Genomic DNA, 16,673 nt, shown 5'->3' with positions numbered 1-16,673 from the left:
CTGCAAGAGGAGATCGTGATGGAAAATTAACCCCTGTACCATGTTGAGGCTTTTATGGGGAGTGATGGAAACAGGAATATCATCCAGCTTGTCACAGACGAGCAACGCCCAGTATTGGGCTGGGGATGCTGTCTGAATCAAGACTGCGCCGTTTCGCATCTTGGACAGAGCTGTCATTTCTCCACACTTATCTTCAAGCTGTTCAACGAAAATTTGAGGCTTCGTAGGTAGAAAAAGAGTCCCCATCAGTTCTGCTACAGACTAAAAACCGTTGCGAATATGACTCTCTCCGTTCCCAAGCCCTACGTTCCTCCCATGGTGTAGCAAATGAGGGGGTACTATTTAAAGTCATTCCTCTGGGAATTGTATTCAATCTTGCCCTTTTTAGAGACTGCTGGTGCCGTACGACCACCAGAAAGAGATGGCAGTCCGCTTCATGGAGGACCATCCGCCCTGTTGCCACCCACTCCGATCAGGGGCTCTCCCCATGGGCGCCACCCAGCCACAGCAAATGCCACGTGGCATGATGACCGTTGCCGGGAGTCCTGATGCCTCAGGAAGACAGGCATCTACTCCTTGGCATATGTGGAGAGTTTACTGTGCAGGCATCAGCAGTGCGATCCCTGCGTCGTCAGGGGGCTACGACCAAATGGGTACATGACAGCCCCACCACAACGGACTGGCTACCATGCTGGATATTGGGCACAGAAAAATCCAATATTGTCACAGAGCGAAAGAGGACAGGAGACAATGGAAGATGACATACTCCGGAAAGTGTCCTCAGCCAAATAGTTGAATCGCAGGTGGAGATGCACAGCCATAACAAGAGATTCAGGAAATTAAATCTAAGGGCATGATATATAACTCGTGCACCACGTAAGGCGTCCATCCCCATATGGCCCACACGTCTGTAGAATTATGGAAGTGGCAGGTCAAACCATAGAATTGGACCTGAACTCATAGGGCCGAAAACAGAGACGCCTTTTAGTCGCCTCATACTACAGGCATGAATACATCGGGCCTATTCTAACCCCCAGGCCTGCAGGGGGAGCAGAGTATCACTCAGCAAGAAGTAGTTCAAAACCCAATCATCTGGAAGGACGCACAATGTCCAGTAATCAAACATTAGCAGGTGAGTGGCACAACAATTAACAGAGCACATGACAGTGAGACGCTTACGGGTAGCAAACGCTCGGGTCTTCCGTCTAACGGTAGTGTGCACGACAATGCCTGCCTAAATACCGCTGCCCGTAGCACTGATCTGCTGCAGAAACTCAAATTTCAATTAATGGCTCAACCTCCATATCGTCCTGATCTTGTCCCTTTCCACTCCTATTGTTTCCACTCAGACACTAAGGGCCCATCGAGCACCTCATACCAAGAAGTGATGGACATAGTCCACGTGTGGCTTGCTGCTCAGCTGAAAACCTTCCCTGAGGGCATCAGGCAGCTTCTACAATGATGGACGAAGTGCATTGAGAAGCAAGGTGCTATATTTAAATATTATATTAACATACATGTCATTTGTATTACAATAAGACATATAGCTACATTGGGACAGTTTTTACACTTACCTTTATATACATATTTATGTGTGCATGCACACTGTGCACAAATTATGTATGTATGTACACAATATCCTCAAACCCCAAGCTCTATGTGAACCCAACTTGGCACACAAACAGCACACTTCATGAGTCTCAGCACTGTGGGGGTTGAACAGGCTAGCTCCCTTAGTAATATCATTCCTACAATAAAAGCATTTTTCCGTTAACATGTGGCACCTCCCACACTTTTTTTGCTTTATTTAGATCTTTGCTCCAATGGAAATGAACGGTATCAATACTAAGTGCGTGCTCTCTTTACTGTAGATAAAAAAGTAGAATGTCAAGCACATGGGTGAAGATCAGACTGGCATGAAGAATAGTATCAAGCTTGAATGCCACAGTGATTTCATTAGAATAAGTGAGCTGTTTGCCCTGCAGCAGCTTATACAGTATCTTGGAAAGGATAAGGATCATAAGACAAAGTGGCAGTCAGCAGACGTGGAGAACTATACAGATGTTTCACCTTATATGTGAATAAATGCAGGCTCATAAGAAAGTTATAACTATCGAAACACACAAAACGGCGCTAAATATTCAAGTATTGAGTTGTCCACGAGCAGATGACATACTGCTGATGAAAACAATGAAATTAGAAATGTCAGGGATCTGAAGATCGGTTATGGGATTGAAAGTTTTCAAAAAGAACTTGTGGCTGGTTGTATTATACACCAACAACCGTTAACGCTCATTAGATGTAGCAAGAGTAAATTTTTTTACATAATTAGTGGGTTATCGGTAGCGACAGGTGACAGGTGGTATGAATGTTCGTTATGGTGGTGATGGTTAGATTTTTTTGCTGTAAGGGGAGAAGGGCTTCACTTCAAAGGCAATTATAATAGCTACAGATTTGCGCAAAACTTTTAAATGGGAAATTCCAGAAGAGTAAACACAAAAGGAGTCGTATAAACCATCCTTCAAACCGGCAGGACGATCAATACATCTCATCTGGAAAAACAATTGAATAGTGTGACTCAAACTATGACAACATAGGGACAGTAAGCATATAGGAAAGTACTGCCACTGCTGCTTATATTTTAATACAGGGTATCCCAAAAGTAAAGATCCATTTTCACGTCAAAAATTCAAAGAAGAAGAGTAATGTGGGACGTTCTGGATAGCGTTTAACATTTCCTGCATGGAAATCTGTGCTGATATTTAGGGAACGAAAAACTGTTGAAGAACCACTTCTGTTCAGACGAGGCCACATTTTGCACATGTGGCTTAGTGAGCCATCGCAATTGCCAGATATTGGCCGACGAAAACCCTCATGAGGTGCTAGAACGGTAGAGAATCGCACCGAAGCCTAACGTACAGATGGCAGTGACAAATTCCGGTTGGTTTAATGATTAAAGGAACCAGACTATGAGGTGATCAGTCTCTCCTACCTGGAACAAGCATGTTAACCAAACTACACACCAAAGAAAGGCATAGGTGCACGGCACTCCAGGAAAGAAAATCCCAAGGTCTACTGAAGGTCAACAAAGCCTAGAGAAAGGAACAAGGAAGACGAAAAAGGTGAGAAGGGTGGGCGAGATGCCCCGTCTAAGGAGCAGCTGGAGTCCCCTAAAGGCAGGAAGTGCGGTGGGTGATATACACCCCACCACTTACCAGAAGCATCCTATCCAGCAATACCCACAGAAGACTAGTGACACAGCCAGGGCTAGAGAAGCACAGAAAACCAGAGAAAGAACACCAAGTCAAACAGAACTTGCGAGGAGGGGAAAGAAGAGCAATACAGTGCATAGGGTGAGAGCTGGGGCGGATCATCAAGCTCAGACTTCTGCTGCCTGTTTAATGTAGAGAAGGCAGCAGGGCCTCCTGTCAATCCCTCAATGGGCCGACAAGACTTAGGTGCACCCTCTTACAGTGGCAGGAACACCTTCACAAATAAAGCATAATACTAGGTCGGCCACTGAGGCATCATCTACTAACACCAGGGATAGCAAAATGTGGACCACTATCAAACAGGCACCACAACGACTTTGGGGCAGATCCTCACAATGGAGGAGACCACAGAGTCAGACAAGAATGGCTAATGCAGAGTCACTCAAATGCAGGACCTCCACAAATTTGTGATCTTTATTACCCGTAGTTAGTTTGGCAAAGTCAGAGTATGCCAGTCTGTATTGCAAATCCTTAGAACTTAACAGTGTAATATCGACCGTAGGTCCGATTCCAGAATACCGATTTCAGGACGCAGTTTGCTGGTAATCAGCCCATCAGAGAAACCATTCCCCGAGAGTCCAACGTGACCCAGGGCCAGACAAAGACCACTCAGTGTCCACAGTGTTTGAAGGCAAAAGGGGAATCCTGGATAGTCAGGACCAAGGTATGGATATGATAACAGTGGTCAAGAGCTTGAAAAAAATGCTCAAGGAGTCACTAACGATGAGGAAGGACTCAGCAGTACAGGAACACACATGCTCAAGAGCCTTTCAACTCCACAGCGAAAACATTGCAGCCATCCAGCAAGGAGCACAGTTCATTACACCCTGCACGAATGTATACAAAACCAGCATGCTCTGCAACTGTTAAGTCATCAGTATAGACTATTACTGGAAGCTGAAATGCTATAAGAATGGAGAAGAATTGGTGGTAGATGGCCTCAGGATGAGCTGGGCCTTGTGATCGGTCAAGACAGAGCTTTTGATGAGAGTGCACCACAAAGGTGTACATAAGCAGGACTGGACAAAAGAGCGGAAAAGATGTAGTTCAGAAATTTGATCAGTTGTGTGTGATGATAGTAACCCCAGTCCAGGGTCGACATTGCAGGTGTTGGACCTCCATATTTGAGAAGAGGAGGTGGTAGACTCGATGCTGCAGGGAGCAACAGATGTTTAACACACAAGCAACGAACTGTTATTAGCATAGAACCCACAATGATGGAGCAACTGCCTCCACAATGGTGTATCACTTCCAGCATTTGTAACACTGAAGGTGATGCCGAGCCCAATTTTAAGACTCCAGTAAGCTAGATGCAATTGGACGAAGGTGGGGAAGCCATGTGAATTGGGCTTTGAAGACCAGCAACAAACACTTATGCAATTACACTACATTGGGGGCCTGGCAATTGAGGTACAGATCCTGAGCGGGATAGACTGTACAACAGAAATGCACTGGTCGATAGCTTAGTTGTAAATTGTTGTAGTTGTGCTGGGAAAGTCCCTGAGCTTCAAGCGCTAATAGAAAGCACAGAAGCTGAAATCGTTATAGGTACAGAAAGCTGGCTAAAGCCTGAAATAAGTTTTGCAGAAATTTTTACGAAGTATCAGACGGTGTTCAGGAAAGATAGATTAGGCAGAATTGGTGGTGGAGTGTTTGTGTCTGTCAGTAGTAGTTTATCTTTTAGTGAAGTCGAAGTAGATACTCAATGCGATTTGGTATGGGTGGAGGCTATACTTAACAGCCGAACTAAGTAATTGGCTCCTTCTACAGTCCCCCAGACTCCGATGATATAGTTGCTGAACAGTTCAGAGAAAATTTGAGTCTCGTTACAAATACCCCACTCATTCGGTTATAGTTGGTGGGGACTTCAACCTTCCCTCGATATGTTGGCAAAAATACTTTTTCAAAACCGGTAGTAGGCAGAAAACATCTTCCATGATTGTCCTAAATGCTTTCTCCGAAATTATTTCGAGCAGTTAGTCCACGAACCCACGTGAATTGTAAATGGTTGCGAAAACACGCTTGACCTCTTAGCCACAAACAATCCAGAGCTAATAGAGAGCATCATGATTGATAGAGGGATTAGTGATCACAAGGTCGTTGTAGCTAGGCTCAATACCGTTTCTTCCAAATCCACCAGAAACAAACGCAAAATAATTTTATTTAAAAAAGCGGATAAAGTGTCACTAGAAGCCTTCCTAAGAGAATCTCCATTCCTTCCGAACTGACTATGCAAATGTAGACGAGATGTGGCTCAAATTCAAAGATATATTAGCAACAGCAATTGAGAGATTCATACCTCAAATTGGTAAGAGATGGAACTGATTCCCCATGGTACACAAAACAGGTCCGAACGCTGTTGCAGACGCAACGGAAAAAGCATGCGAAGTTCAGAAGAAGCGAAATCCCGAAGATTGGCTAAAATTTACAGACGCGCGAAATTTAGCACGGACTTCAATGCGAGATGCCTTTAATAAGTTCCACAATGAAATATTGTCTCGAAATTTGGTAGAAAATCCGAAGAAATTCTGGTCGTATGTAAAGTACACAAGCGGCAAGACGCAGTCAATACCTTCGCTGCGCAGTGCCGTTGGTACTGTTACCGACGACTGTACCACTAAAGCGGAGTTACTGAACACGGTTTTCCGAAAGTCCTTCACCAGGGAATACGAATGGAATATTCCAGAATTTGAAACACGAACAGCTGCTAGCATGAGTTTCTTAGAAGTAGATACCTTTGGGGTTGCGAAGCAACTCAAATCGCTTGATACAGGCAAGTCTTCAGGTCCAGATTGTATACCGATTAGGTTCCTTTCAGATTACGCTGATACAATAGTTCCCTACTTAGCAATCATATACAACCGCTCGCTCACCGATAGATCTGTACCTATAGATTGGAAAATTGGGCAGGTCGCACCAGTGTTTAAGAAGGGCAGTAGGAGTATCCATAGAACTACAGACCTATATAATTGATATCATTGACATCTGTTTGCAGTAGGGTTTTGGAGCATATACTGTATTCAAACATTATGAATCACCTCTAAGGGAACGATCTATTGATACGTAATCAGCATGGTTTCAGAAAACATCGTTCTTGGTTGGTTTGTGGGATTAAAGGGACCAGACTGCTACGGTCATCGGTCCCTTTTTCCAAGTACTAAAGAAACACCCACAGAGAATAAAAACGATTAACAGAATAGAGCACAGACGACACAGAACAAGAGAAACTGAGACAAAGACCAGACAAAACGAACTAAAATCACACAGAGTGTGACGGTGGTTGGCCGACCATAGAAATAAAAAAAGGAAAAGCCAACCACTTAAAACACATTAAAAAATCAGTTTAAAACCGGAGGCCAGAGGCCAGAATCCACACAAAACAATAAGACAAAACAGAAACACTTAGATTAAATGATAAAAAACCCCTGCCCGAATAAAACGTAAAACTAAGTCAGCGGTAGCAGAGTCATCTAAACATCGTTCTTGTGCAACGCACGAAGTAATGGCCGCTATCGACAGGGGATCTCAAGTTGATTCCGTATTTCTAGATGATTCCGTATTTCTAGATTTCCTCACAAGCGACTTCTAATCAAGCTGTGGGCCTATGGGGTATCGTCTCAATTGTGCGACTGGATTCGTGATTTCCTGTCAGGAAGGTCGCAGTTCGTGGTAATAGACGGCAAATCATCGAGTAAAACTGAAGTGATATCAGGTGTTCCCCAGGAAAGCGTCCTGGGACCTCTGCTGCTCCTGATCTATATAAATGACGTGGGTGGCAATCTAAGCAGTTCTCTTAGGTTGTTCGCAGGTGATGCTGTCATTTACCGTCTAGTAAGGTCATCCGAAGACCAGCATCAGTTGCAAAGCGATTTAGAAAAGATTGCTGTGTGGCAGGTGGCAGTTGACGCTAAATAACGAAAAGAGTGAGGTGATCCACATCCAAAAGAAATGCGTTGGAATTCGATTACTCGATAAATAGTACAATTCTCAAGGCAGTGAATTCAACTAAGTACCTGGGTGTTAAAATTACGAACAACTTCAGTTGGAAAGACCACATAGATAATATTGTGGGGAAGGCGAGCCCAAGGTTGTGTTTCATTTTTTTTATTTTATTCATTTTGTTCGTTGTATCTGCTCGGGGCGGATGCCGCAAGACACCCGTTTCAGTTCATCGTTGATCCATTAACTCAGTTTATTATTATTATTATTATTATTATTATTATTATTATTATTATTATTATCTTTTTGACTTTTTTTCTCAGACTTAAGTCTGGTTAAAAATGGAACGTGACGCAGACCTCGGTCAAGCGTGACTTCCTTGTAACTGTATGGTATATGTTATATTGCATTAAGGAACTTTCGGGTAATTGAACATGTATCAATAATTACAGATTTTTGTAGTTGTATATATATGTTTGGATGTAGCTGTATTGCATTGATGTACTGGTGAATATTGTGAGGTATGACTCCTGTAGTTGATAGTATAATTGGGATAATGTCGACTTTATCCTGATGCCACATGTCCTTGACTTCCTCAGCCAGTTGGATGTATTTTTCAATTTATTATTATTATTATTATTATTATTATTATTATTATTATTATTATTATTATTATTATTATTATTATTATTATTTCTTTCTATTCTCAGACGTTATGTCTGGTCGAAAATGGTCAGTGATGCGGACCTTGATCAAGCGTGACTTCCTTTTAAGTGTACGGTATATGTTATATTGCATTTAGGAACTTTCGGGTCATTGAACATGTATCAATAATTACAGATTTTTGTAGTTGTATATATATGTTTGGATGTAGCTGTATTGCATTGATGTACTGGTGGATATTGTGAGGTATGACTCCTGTAGTTGATAGTATAATTGGTATAATGTCGACTTTATCCTGATGCCACATGTCCTTGACTTCCTCAGCCAGTTGAATGTATTTTTCAATTTTTTCTCCTATTTTCTTCTGTATATTTGTTGTGTTGGGTATGGATATTTCAATTAGTTGTGTTAATTTTTTCTTTTTATTGGTGAGTATGATGTCAGGTTTGTTATGTGGTGTTGTTTTATCTGTTATAATCGTTCTGTTCCAGTATAATTTGTATTTATCATTCTCTAGTACATTTTGTGGTGTGTACATGTATGTGGGAACGTGTTGTTTTATTAGTTTATGTTTTATGGGAAGTTGTTGATGCATTATTTTTGCTACATTGTCATGTCTTCTGGGGTATTCTGTATTTGCTAGTATTGTACATCCGCTTGTGATGTGATCTACTGTTTCTATTTGTTGTTTGCAAAGTCTGCATTTATCTGTTGTGGTATTGGGATCTTTAATAATATGCTTGCTGTAATATCTGGTGTTTATTGTTTGATCCTGTATTGCGATCATGAATCCTTCCGTCTCACTGTATATATTGCCGTTTCTTAGCCATGTGTTGGATGCGTCTTGATCTATGTGTGGCTGTGTTAGATGATACGGGTGCTTGCCGTGTAGTGTTTTCTTTTTCCAATTTACTTTCTTTGTATCTGTTGATGTTATGTGATCTAAAGGGTTGTAGAAGTGGTTATGAAATTGCAATGGTGTAGCTGATGTATTTATATGAGTGATTGCTTTGTGTATTTTGCTAGTTTCTGCTCGTTCTAGAAAGAATTTTCTTAAATTGTCTACCTGTCCATAATGTAGGTTTTTTATGTCTATAAATCCCCTTCCACCTTCCTTTCTGCTTAATGTGAATCTTTCTGTTGCTGAATCGTGTAAGTGTATTGAGTGCTTCTAGGTCTGTGTCACTCCATTTCATTTCACTACTCCAAATGAGTAGGTCAATACTGGTATAGCATAAGTATTTATAGCTTTTGTCTTGTTTCTTGCTGTCAATTCTGTTTTCAGTATTTTTGTTAGTCTTTGTCTATATTTTTCTTTTAGTTCTTCTTTAATATTTGTATTACCTATTCCTATTTTTTGTCTGTATCCTAGGTATTTATAGGCATCTGTTTTTTCCATCGCTTCTATGCAGTCGCTGTGGTTATCCAATATGTAATCTTCTTGTTTAGTGTGTTTGCCCTTGACTATGCTATTTTTCTTACATTTGTCTGTTATTATTATTATTATTATTATTATTATTATTATTATTATTATTATTATTTTATTATTATTATTATTATTACAGAGGGCAGCTAACCCTCCGACTGAACACGCTGAGCTACCGTGCCGGCAGAGACAGCTTACACTCTGTTAGAATATTGCTGCGCGGTGTGGGATCCTTACCAGGTGGGATTGACGGAGGACATCGAAAGGGTGCAAAAAAAGTTGGGATGGAAGTCATTAAAGCAAAGACGTTTTTCGTCACGGCGAGATCTATTTACGAAATTTCAGTCACCAACTTTCTCTTCCGAATGCGAAAATATTTTATTGAGCCCAACCTACATAGGTAGGAATGATCATCAAAATAAAATAAGAGAAATCAGAGCTCGAACAGAAAGGTTTAGGTGTTCGTTTTTCCCGCGCGCTGTTCGGGAGTGGAATGGTAGGGAGATAGTATGATTGTGGTTCGATGAACCCTCTGCCAAGCACTTAAATGTGAATTGCAGAGTAATCATGTAGATGTAGGCTGCTCTGGGAGTCAGCACACAGAAGAAACAGTTCCCAGGGCATCAACGGATATATTTAAGTGCACAAGAGATTACCACCAGCTCTGCCGTAAATACACTGCAGCCATCGGGAAAGTCATGCTATTCAAAGTGGCCTCTGTGGACGTAAGCGAAGCCAACATGACCATCAGCCATCGAGCCGTGGGTGTAAACCACTTCAGAGCCCGGAACACGTCAAGAATCGAGACGAAGTGACAGCGGAGAGTGGCAGGAGTAACCGAGTCCTTACGGTCATGCAAAAGGTCCAGACGAATCTGCAGCCTAGGTGTACACCATGGAGGTGTATGCAGACAGACCTGGACTGGAAGTGGTAAAGGGAAGGACTCCAGTTCAGACAGAAGGGATCGCACAATAACCGCAATCGTTAGCCCTGACCTGGGCCGCCGATGCGGGAGATGAACTGCTGAGGGTGGAAAAATAGACAGTAATTCGGATGCTCTGGAGAACTACGAATGTGAGCAACGTAACTGGCGAGCAGTTTTGCACGCTGGATCTGCAATGGAGGGACTCCAGCCTCCGCCAGGACATTTGTCACCGGACTCGTTCTGAAAGAATCCGACGCTAGGCGAACGGCACAGTGGTGCACTGGGTCAAATACACACAACGCTGAGGGCGTACTATAAATCAGACTCCCATAGCCAAGGTGGTATAGAACAAGGGTTTTATAGAGCTGCAGCAGAGTAGAGCGATCTGCAACCCAGTTGGTGTTGCTTAGGCAGCAGAGTGTCATATGCCTTGCATGGATCAAAAAAGACGGCAGCAAGGTGTTGGCGTCTGGAAAAGGCTATTCAGATGGCAGACTAGAGGAACACAAGATTATCAGTGGTAGAGTGCCCTTGGCGGAAGCCGTCCTGACATGGAGCCAGTAGGCAATGTGACTCCAGGACCCGACCCAACATAACTGCCGACTCACCATACATTCCAGCAGCTTACAAAGGATGTTGGTGAGGCTGATGGGACGATAGCTATCCCCATCAAGCAGGTTTTTTCCGGGTTTCAGCACCGGAGCGACGATGCTCTCCCGCCATTGCGATGGAAAGACGCCATAGCACCAGATCCGGTTGAAGATGAGGAGGAGATGGCGCTTCTAGTCAGTCAAGAGATGTTTTCTCATCTTACTGTGCCCAGGAGCTGTGTCAGGGCAATGTGAAAGTGCGCTGAGGAGCCCGCTCTCAGTAAATGCGGCGTTATAGGTTTCACTGTAGTGTGTAGTGAACGACAGGACTTTCCTTTCCAGCCGCCGTTTCAGGGTGCAAAAGGCTAGGGGGGTAGTTCTCCGACACAGAGGCTCGAGCAAAGTGCTCGCAATCGCGTTTGTGTCGGTACATAGCACGCCATTGATGGTCACAGAAGGGACACCTGTTGCGGTCCGGTTCCAAAAAAATGTCTGATCTTCGTCTAGATTTGGGAAGGTGACATATGGCACCCAATGGTCGACATGTCCTTCTCCCAACACTCCTGTTTCCATTGTTTTATAAGCTGGTATACACGGGCACGGAGCTGCTTCAAGACTGTGAGATGCTCTAGGGAAGAGTGTCGCTGTAGAGCTCGCCAACGCTCTGTAATTGCCTCAGCTACTTCCAGAGACCACCAAGTGTCTGTCTTTCGCCGAAGACACCCTAAAGAGCGAGGGTTCTCGTTTTCTGCCGCAGAAACGATTGTGGCAGTCACCTGCTCAACCATCGCATCAATGTTACCATGTGGGGGAGAGTCAACGGTGAAATCAGACGTGAAAGTTTCCCAGTCCGCCTTCTTTAAAGCCTTCTGGGCGGACGTCCATGGGCCTGATGCTGGGGAAGTGACAGGAAGATGGGGAAGTGGTCGTCATGTGCTCTCTGGTAGCTAGATGGGAGAAGTCCTGGGTTGCGAATTGATAAATCAATGGGGCAGTAGATTCCTCAATCCACACTGAAATGTGTGGCAGCTTCAGTACTTAAGAAGCAGAGGTCGAACTGAGACAGTAAAGCTTCGAGTCCTCAACCAGTAAGCACAGACTCACCCCACAAGACATTATGGGCGTTAAAATCTCCCAAAAGTAGGAAAGGTTTATGATCTATCAGTGCAGCTAATACATTCAGAGGTACTGCACCATCTGGAGGAAGATATACATTGTAGACAGTTATTTCCTGTGGGGTCCGTATTGTGACAGCCATCGCTTCAAGAGGGGTTTGAAGGGGCACAAGTCCACCACAGACTGAGTTTAGGATATAAACGCAAACTCCACCTGACACTTGAGTTTCCTGAAGGGCAATACAGAAAGCAGGTGTAAAGCTGTAGCTGAGACAGGGAAGGCATGGAGATTCAATGCAGTTTATGCCTCAGGGTCAGCTGCTGCCACCGACTTTTTACCTGAGCACTCTATATCCATTGTGTCCGAGGGTCTGGCGAGATCCAGGTCCTCATCGGACGCCAATATCTCCACCCCATCCTCAGAGGCAGTGCTTGTAGGTAGCAGTAGTGTGAGTGCCACCGGAAGTTCCTTGTTCTTAGGGGTCTTTTCGATTTCTTGTGCTGTTCCTTGGGTTTCCCTGGCTGGGAGGACTTCACTGAATCAGTCTCCAGGACTGAGGATGAACGTGAAGCGCTACAACCAGCTGCTTTTGGGCTCTTCAGCCGCTGCCAGGTGCCATCTTTCCCACTAGCAGAAACCTGGGATGGGATTGACCCAAGGGACCCCTTCCTAATGGGAGAAGCCAAAGAAGCTACTCCGCTTCTCTGGCTCAGAATAGGGGACTGAAATCCCCAATGATGGGGGGGGGAGGGGTATTGCGTCTGAAGTATGTGGTGTGGGAGCATCAGGGGGAGGGGGGGAAGTGCCCCGCATACCATCAAGGGGGAAGGTGTAGTCTCCAGTTCTGAGAAGCGACAGGCATTCAGAGAACTGATGGGGGCGACAACTGTTCTCGTAGTGGCAGCGTATGAAGAGGTCATAGCCACCGGATCTACATCTACATCTATACTCCGCGAGCCACCTTACGGTGTGTGGCGGAGGGTACTTATTGTACCACTATCTGATCCCCCCTTCCTGTTCCATTCACGAATTGTGCGTGGGAAGAACGACTGCTTGTAAGTCTCCGTATTTGCTCTAATTTCTCGGATCTTTTCGTTGTGATCATTACGCGAGATATATGTGGGTGGTAGTAATATGTTGCCCATCTCTTCCCGGAATGTGCTCTCTCGTAATTTCGATAATAAACCTCTCCATATTGCGTAACGCCTTTCTTGAAGTGTCCGCCACTGGAGCTTGTTCAGCATCTCCGTAACGCTCTCGCGCTGACTAAATGTCCCCATGACGAATCGCGCTGCTTTTCGCTGGATCATGTCTATCTCTTCTATTAATCCAACCTGGTAAGGGCCCATACTGATGAGCAATACTCAAGAATCGGACGAACAAGCGTTTTGTAAGCTACTTCTTTCGTCGATGAGTCACATTTTCCTAGAATTCTTCCTATGAATCTCAACCTGGCGCCTGCTTTTCCCACTATTTGTTTTATGTGATCATTCCACTTCAGATCGCTCTGGATAGTAACTCCTAAGTATTTTACGGTCGTTAGCGCTTCCAATGATTTACCACCTATGGCATAATCGTACTGGAATGGATTTCTGCCCCTATGTATGCGCATTATATTACATTTATCTACGTTTAGGGAAAGCTGCCAGCTGTCGCACCATGCATTAATCCTCTGCAGGTCTTCCTGGAGTACGTACGAGTCTTCTGATGTTGCTACTTTCTTGTAGACAACCGTGTCATCTGCAAATAGCCTCACGGAGCTACCGATGTTGTCAACTAAGTCATTTATGTATATTGTAAACAATAAAGGTCCTATCACGCTTCCTTGAGGTACTCCCGAAATTACTTCTACATCTGCAGATTTTGAACCGTTAAGAATGACATGTTGTGTTCTTTCTTCTAGGAAATCCTGAATCCAATCACAAACCTGGTCCGATATTCCGTAAGCTCGTATTTTTTTCACTAAACGTAAGTGCGGAACCGTATCAAATGCCTTCCTGAAGTCCAGGAATACGGCATCAATCTGCTCGCCAGTGTCTACGGCACTGTGAATTTCTTGGGCAAATAGGGCGAGCTGAGTTTCACATGATCTCTGTTTGCGGAATCCATGTTGGTTATGATGAAGGAGATTTGTATTATCTAAGAACGTCATAATACGAGAACACAAAACATGTTCCATTATTCTACAACAGATTGACGTAAGCGAAATAGGCCTATAATTATTCGCATCTGATTTATGACCCTTCTTGAAAATGGGAACGACCTGCGCTTTCTTCCAGTCGCTAGGTACTTTACGTTCTTCCAGCGATCTACGATAAATTGCTGATAGAAAGGGGGCAAGTTCTTTAGCATAATCACTGTAGAATCTTAAGGGTATCTCGTCTGGTCCGGATGCTTTTCCGCTACTAAGTGATAGCAGTTGTTTTTCAATTCCGATATCGTTTATTTCAATATTTTCCATTTTGGCGTCCGTGCGACGGCTGAAGTCAGGGACTGTGTTACGATTTTCCGCAGTGAAACAGTTTCGGAACACTGAATTCAGTATTTCTGCCTTTCTTCGGTCGTCCTCTGTTTCGGTGCCATCGTGGTCAACGAGTGACTGAATAGGGGATTTAGATCCGCTTACTGATTTTACATATGACCAAAACTTTTTAGGGTTCTTGTTTAGATTGTTTGCCAATGTTTTATGTTCGAATTCGTTGAATGCTTCTCTCATTGCTCTCTTTACGCTCTTTTTCGCTTCGTTCAGCTTTTCCTTATCAGCTATGATTCGACTACTCTTAAACCTATGATGAAGCTTTCTTTGTTTCCGTAGTACCTTTCGTACATGATTGTTATATCACGGTGGATCTTTCCCCTCGCTTTGGACCTTAGTCGGTACGAACTTATCTAAGGCGTACTGGACGATGTTTCTGAATTTTTTCCATTTTTGTTCCACATCCTCTTCCTCAGAAATGAACGTTTGATGGTGGTCACTCAGATATTCTGCGATTTGTGCCCTATCACTCTTGTTAAGCAAATATATTTTCCTTCCTTTCTTGGCATTTCTTATTACACTTGTAGTCATTGATGCAACCACTGACTTATGATCACTGATACCCTCTTCTACATTCACGGAGTCGAAAAGTTCCGGTCTATTTGTTGCTATGAGGTCTAAAACGTTAGCTTCACGAGTTGGTTCTCTAACTATCTGCTCGAAGTAATTCTCGAACAAGGCAGTCAGGATAATGTCACAAGAGTCTCTGTCCCTGGCTCCAGTTCTGATTGTGTGACTGTCCCATTCTATACCTGGTAGATTGAAGTCTCCCCCTATTACAATAGTATGATCACGAAACTTCTTCACGACGTTCTGCAGGTTCTCTCTGAGGCGCTCAACTACTACGGTTGCTGATGCAGGTGGTCTATAGAAGCATCCGACTATCATATCTGACCCACCTTTGATACTTAGCTTAACCCAGATTATTTCACATTCGCATTCGCTAATAACTTCACTGGATATTATTGAATTCTTTACTGCTATAAATACTCCTCCACCATTGGCGTTTATCCTATCCTTGCGGTATATATTCCATTCTGTGTCTAGGATTTCGTTACTGTTCACTTCCGGTTTTAACCAACTTTCCGTTCCTAATACTATATGCGCACTATTTCCTTCAATAAGAGATACTAATTCAGGAACCTTGCCCTGGATACTCCTGCAGTTTACCAATATTACGTTAACTTTTCCTGTTTTTGGTCTCTGAGGACGGACGTTCTTTATCAACGATGATAATGTCCTCTCTGGTAAGCCGTGAGGCACTCTAATTTCCTCTTAGCCTCAGTGTAGGTCAGTCGGTCCAGGGTCTTATATTTCATGATTTTCCTCTCTTTCTGTAAAATCTTGCAGTCAGGTGAGCCAGGTGAACGATGCCCTCTGCAGGAGACACAGCAGGGAGGCAAGGCAACATGTAGTATTGGGATGCGATGGACGCCCACAGTCTTGACAGGTGGGGCTGGAAATACAGTGGGAAGACATATGGCCGAACTTACAGCACCGCATCGAAGGAGGGATATATGGCTTGAAGTCACAGTGATAAACCATCAACTTTACCTTCTCAGTCAACATGTCACCCTCAAAAGCCAAGATGAAGGTACCAATGGCAACCTGGTTATCCCTCAGATCCCGATGGACGCGCCAGACGAAATTAACACCTCGCCACTCTAAATTGGCGCGCAGCTCGTCGTCAGACTGCAAAAGAAGGTCCCTATGGAATATAATACTCTGGACAAAATTTAAGTTCTTATGAGATGTGGTGGTAACAGAAATATCCTCAACTTGCCACAAACAGGTACAGACGAGGTACTGGGGCAAACAAGCTTGACTGCCATCCTTGGCCTGGCGTTCCTCCCATGGTGTGGCTAGGGAGGGGAACAGCTTGGGTCGTATTTCTTAGCACTAAAGTTAGACTTTGTCCACTTAGAGAATGCTGGCAGCAGGACACCAGCAAGGGATGACGTACTACACTTCATGGTGTGTCGTCTATCCTGATGCCACCCACTCCGACCAGGGGCCTCCCCACAGGCGCCACCCAGCTGCAGCAAAGGCCACCTGGCAGGATGGGCATTGCTGGGAGTCCCAACGCCCCAGGGAGATGGGTATCTACTCCTTGGCATATGTAGGGAGTTAACAGCACAGGCATCAGAGCAATCCCTGTGTTGTCAGTGCGCTACGATCTACAGGGTACATGGCGGCCCCACCACTA

The 16,673-nt window shown here is 44.0% G+C and overlaps 1 protein-coding gene across 1 annotated transcript in view; it reads right to left on the bottom strand.

Annotated features, from left to right (window-relative positions):
- Positions 1 to 16,673, bottom strand: part of LOC126151074 (putative uncharacterized protein DDB_G0271606) — an 89,663-nt gene that overhangs the window by 34,557 nt on the left and 38,433 nt on the right. The gene's annotated exons all lie outside the window — the stretch shown is intronic.

Source organism: Schistocerca cancellata, chromosome 2, assembly GCF_023864275.1.
Source record: "Schistocerca cancellata isolate TAMUIC-IGC-003103 chromosome 2, iqSchCanc2.1, whole genome shotgun sequence".
NCBI lineage: Eukaryota > Metazoa > Arthropoda > Insecta > Orthoptera > Acrididae > Schistocerca > Schistocerca cancellata.
This window is presented reverse-complemented; position numbering and strand designations above follow the sequence as displayed.